Source organism: Octopus sinensis, unplaced genomic scaffold, assembly GCF_006345805.1.
Source record: "Octopus sinensis unplaced genomic scaffold, ASM634580v1 Contig02042, whole genome shotgun sequence".
In the NCBI taxonomy this organism is placed as follows: domain Eukaryota; kingdom Metazoa; phylum Mollusca; class Cephalopoda; order Octopoda; family Octopodidae; genus Octopus; species Octopus sinensis.
In genome coordinates this window covers 58,651-64,650 of record NW_021825323.1, presented here as the reverse complement: position 1 = coordinate 64,650, position 6,000 = coordinate 58,651, and positions in this window count along the sequence as shown.

Below are 6,000 nucleotides of genomic sequence, written 5' to 3'. Positions count from 1 at the left end.
TTCCGCAGAGTATCAGAGAATTATAAATGTTGGACTCGAAAATTTTTATGATGAGACCATGTATCTCCAGCAAGACGGCGCTCCTTCCCATCGGTCCATGTCGACAATGAATTTTTTTCAAAGGAAACAAATAAAAATCTTAGAAACTTGGCCGAGCCAGTCACCCGAACTGAATATTATTGAAAATATGTGGTCGGTACTAAAACAAAAACTTTATGATCTGGAACCAAAAGATCTTCCAGAGCTCTGGAATTTGACCAAAAAAATTTGGTACGAGATTGATAATTCGTACATTGAAAAATTATACAATTCACTTCCAGAGCGAATAAATGCTGTTATAACGAACAACGGAGGAAATATTAATTATTAACTTTTTATAAGTTTAATAAATTTTCGGTTTTTTTTAAACTGGTCCGGAACATATGATCGAGTATAAAATCGATAATTTTAAAATTGCGCCAAACATGAATATCTGTCCAAGTTTTAAAATAGAATAAATGTGTTTAAGCTTATCTAATAAGTTTCTCTAAAGAACCGTATAAAAATAATTTAGGATTGACTTGGAAATTGAGAAAAATAGGGTGGTCCGAAACATTTGAGCGGTACTGTATATAATAATTGTTTTACTTCATTGTGAATAAAGTGCTTGTTGGTGAAATGAAAAAGAAAAAATTGTGTTTTAAAAAATTCAAAATAAGTAAAAAAAACGATTAAAGAAATAAAATCGGAAAATATCACAAAAATGATGAAATTTCAAATAATTTAACCATTAAAAGAAACTACATCCCAAAATATTCCTTTGAATCCAATTAAATATATAAATAAAGGTAACCAAATAAAGACAACAGCGCTACATAATGCAAAATAAATTAAGCCGTTTATGATAATTACTTTTAATAAAGGTTAACCATTATATAAAAATAGAATTTTATTTAATATGAATATTTTTAATTATTATTAAGGGTTTTTCTTGATTAATTAACACTATGAGCATTATATTTAAGATTAGTTGCTCGATGACCTAATTGTGCCCACGGCCGCACATTCATCGACTCACGGCCGCACTTGCGCACCCCTGCTCTACAGGCTTATATACAGTCAACTGTTCTTAAGAGGACTCTGGAAAGTGTCTCGTTTGATGCTCGCCGATCCAGCCCTTTCCTGACGTTTAGTCAGCGAGAGGCGCTGGACTGCACCTTCTCGAAGGTCTACAGTGCCAGAGAAGGGGAGGAGGTGCGTGGAGTGCCACCTTCTGCTCACTTCGAAGGCTCTGAATTTAGTTAGTAAAATTACTTAGTTAGTTAGTTTCTTTTTCTTTTTTTTGAAATAAACTTTTTTTATAAAGGAAATCAATGTAATTAAATGTGATAAAGTTAGTTAGAGGACTTCCCCGCTTCGTAGATGGAGAAACAGTTACCTCGTACGATGGCAAGGGAAATCCTCTGAAGGAGCCAGCCCGTCTCGCCTGTGTCATTTCTCTTCAGAGAGATCAGACGTCCGAGCTTATAGAGGAAAGTCAAAGACTTTTCCCCAATGACCCCTGAAGTCTCGACAGCAACAGGGGCGAATAGATATCGCTCCGAGAGTTCTCTATATTTCGCAATCTTAAGCTTTTCTGTTCTAAGGGATACCGAACCGGCTGCGACGGCTGACAAGGGAAGATTAGGTTCAGAGAAAGTATCTGAACATGTCGCGTCCCAAATCAGCGACTTGCCGAACTCAAAGGGGAAGGTGGATAGACCGTCAGGTCTTTTTCCGTCTCCCCTAGCAAGCCCGGCCGGTTCTAGGATTGATGGAATTCCGGCAGCGATGAGACCCCTAAAGACGACGTCATTTAAGGCTGTGTTGCGTGGTGCCCGCCCAGCACTGCGTCTGCAGGAAAGAGGGTGTAGTCCGTGCTGGTCGATCATGGCCCCACAGCGGCACTTGTGAATTTCACAGATCTTCAAACCGAGACGCAGAGAAATAGCGACTCTGAGACAGTCGCCGTCTAGTAGTGTCCCGATGTTCGGTAGAGGAAGGGCGTCAAGTCAGGCCCCACTGCCCGGACTGCAGCCCGCACGAAGACAGGCCAGCCTGTGCTGGTCGAAACTCTGAAGCAGGACAGAGGAGAGAGTGTCACAAGTGATCGAATCCCACTTACCCTGGACGGATGGGTCGGCAGGTCTTTTGGTATACGCAGAATCCCAAAGGTCCAGAGTGGCCACGTGATCAACTGACACTTTTCGTTCGGGAAGGTTTCTGAGAACGATGTCAGTGAGGGCACGGGATGATGCCAGGGACGAGAGGAAGGCAGGAAGAGCCAGATAAACGGGCGAACGAAGGCCAATCCCCCCAAGATTAACAGGCAGGGAAGATTGAAGCCACCCCAGAGCGTCGAAATGGATGTTGCACAGATACTCGGCTCCAGACTTCAAGATAGAATCGATATCGGATAACAGATTAGGCATGCGAAAACAAGGAGAACTCCTTAGGGCAGTGGTTCTCAACCTTTTTTGTCCGCGGACCCCTTGTGAGTAAATGAAAAATTTCGCGGACCCCCTACATATTTATTAAGTTTTTTGTCAAAAAAATTTTTCTTATCTAAAAACAAAATTTATTATTAAACCAATAGAGAAAATTTATTCTGGGAGACCTTTGGTCTGGGATTCCACTTGTGTGGATACCTTCTCAAAGTCTTTCATCAACGAATCGGCCTCTCTTGCTGGGTCTCGTGCTAATAAGGCTGAGCTTTCGAAGTGCCGAAAATATCAGTCTTTGATGGATGACTTTTGGTTTTGGCCAATCGTTGTCGAGACTTCCGGCGTCTTTGGCTCCGGGACCCTCACTTCCCTAAAGAAATTGGGACATCTTTGTTCTTCGCGGTCCAAGGACCCTAGGGAATTTACTTTCCTCATTCAGAGGATCCTGCTGGCTGTCATGCGTGGCAACAGCTGTTCCCTCCGTCTCGCTGGGAGAATTTATTAGTTTGTTGACTTTACTTAGTAGTTTGACCCATTAAACCTGAAAATTTAAAAAAAAAATAGAGAAAATTAGTGAGAAGGTTGATATTGTTTTTTCGAGGCAATTTTTTCCTATAAGAGGCTCGGTTGTCGACAAGCAAACCCTGATGTCATCTTCAATATTCAGTCTTGCGCGATGATTATTTTTTATATTGAGAAGTGCTGAGAAGCCATGTTCGCATAAATATGTTATCGGGAATATAAGCAACAAATTTAATGCATTTGCGCTTACGGAAGGATAATGCTTACACATTTCGCACCAAAATCTTGATAAAGCAAGTTTTTCATACAAATCTTTTGCGTTTGAATTATTGATCATGTCAATAAAAGCCTCTTCGATATTTTCATCGACCAAACGTGGATCAACACTGAATGGTGTACGAATGAATTTCAAATCAATTTCGTTCAATTCTGGAAAGTATTTATTTACTTCTTGTTGAAGATATGTTAAATGTGCATAAATAAGTTCGGTTATTTTTTTGATTTCAAATGCATCTATATTTACAGATTGTTCTTCAAAAGATTCAAACATAGTAAAATTATTCAGTTTTACTTTTTCTTTCCACAGTGTTAACTTCATCAAAAAAGCACTAATAATTAATATGAAACAGTTAACAAACTTAATTTTATCCACAAAATCAATTATTGTTTCATGTCTTCCCTGAAGCGATTTGTTGAGTGAATTTATACGAGAGAAGACATCTCTCAAGTAAGCAAGTTTAGATAGCCATGAACTATCCATTAATTTCGAAATAAATTCCGATGATTTGGAATTGTTTTCGCGAATAAAATATTCAGATAATTCATTCCTCAAAGAAAAAACTCTGGCAAGAATGTTTCCCCGAGATAGCCATCTCACCTCAGTGTGGAATAACAAAGCCTTTCCATCCTTTTCAAATTCTCCGCAAATAAGTCTGAAAATGCGCGAATTTAAAGCACTCTTTTTAATATAATTTATGATATGTACGACATCATCGAGAACATATCTTAAATCTGAAGGTAATGCATATCGATGTAGCATACAATGCATATGTTTCGTTTCCTGGTTAGCAAGTCTAACTTGGCCTCTAAAGCCAGAATGAAAGCCAAGCATAAGCCCATATTTTATATAATCAGGATTATATTAGCGTATCTTAATAACATTCGAGGAATTCATATCAATAGCGTGCTTAAAAATTTTATTAACTTTTACTAAAAAATAAATATATATACGATTTTTATAAATAATTGAGTTACATTCAGCTTTAAAGTAATTTAGCCTCCTCAGTATTATTGAATATTAAAATATATTAATTTATTTAGCCCCCTCAGTATTATTGAATATTAAAATATATTAATTTATAATATATCTAAAAGAGATATTATTAATTATGATTTAATTCTATTATATATTAATTTAAAATTGTTATCATTAAATAGAAACATTTAAATAAAGTTTCAGGAAAATCTCGCGGACCCCCTGGAATCTTTCGCGGACCCCAGGTTGAGAACCACTGCCTTAGGGTGTACAAAAGCTTCTGAGTTGAGAAATAGTTACGCAGAAGAAAGAACCCGACGTGGGCATCAATGAGGGAAAGCCGTTCGATCATGTTTGACAGATTGCTTGCCTTGGCGATGAGCGTTTGTGAGAGGGCCTCGTGACCAATTGGCGAACCAAGGATTACAAGGTCCTTTGTTTCTGATACCCGCGCGCCTTTTAGAATAGGTTCCAGGGCGTCCAGAGTTTCGGCAAAAAAATCGGAAGGAATATTCAGATTTAGGACTTCGGACTTGCTTGAGTTTATCTCCAGACCGATGGATGAAAGGGCCGGGATAATGCTCCGCAGGTCGTCTAAGACAGAGCGGGGAGGTCCACAAATCGTCGCGTCGTCCAAGTACCAGATATTTACCGGAGAGCGGACAGAATGAGCGACGGAGTTGACACACATAGCAAAGAGGAAAGGCCCCAGGGGATCTCCCTGTTGCACTCCGGTCGATGAGACGATAAAGGAATCGCCAAACAGGAGGAGGCTGGGTTGTGAGTACGAAAGGTGGACCAGAGGATAAGCGGAGGGGGCGAGAGAAAGCCAGGTCTCAAGCAAATGATCCCGTCTCACTGTGTTGAACGCATTTGATATGTCCAGTTTAACTAAAAGATATTCCAATGAAGAATCCATAAGTTCTCTTACGGCATGGGCAGCCGATTCACACCCTCCACTGACGCCGACGCCCAATTGGACTGGCAAAAATTTCGGGACCAACTCGGGGATCACAACGTGGCAAACGAGCTTTCCGGCCAATCTGCGGAAAACATTACATACGGCGATCGGCCTGACCCCGTTATCTTTTTTACCCAAAGCAGTGAGATTAGCCGAGAAGAAAATCGCCCGGGCAAAATCCGGTAAATTCCCACCGATAAGACGGTTACAGAGATTGGTGATAGATTCCAAGAGGAGACGGCCTGCCTCAGCAGTAAGAGGTGAAGTCAAGTCTTTAATGTGTCCGAGCTTCAGCCCATCTATACCCCCACTGCTGCTTGGGGAAAAACTTTTCAGTGCCTTCTCAACCTGTGAAGCGGTAACCAGCAGTTGCGAAAGGGCGGTCGTATCGATAGCGGGTTGGGTGCGGGAGTTTACTGGAAGACTGGGGTGCTTGGATCTCAAATTAGACGAAACGGAAGGAGATGGGGACAAAAGCCGGTTAGAGGAGGCAACAAGTCTGACAGCTCCACGGACATCGCCATCCAACAGCTTGCTGTTCACCTTACGACGGAGGTAAATGCAATCGGAGGAAGTTTTAGTGTTAACCACAGAAGGGGCGACACATTTGTGAGAGTCAGAGTGGAGGGAATCGAACTGGAAGGGAAACAGAGAAGTACAATGATCGAATAGGGCGAGTTGCTGTTTAATAATCGATGCGGGAGAAAGTTTTCTTTTTTAATAAAGGATTAGTTTCTTTTTATTAATAAAAATATTTTGAAGATAAATCATTCAAATTTGAATTGTTGTTGTGCCATTAA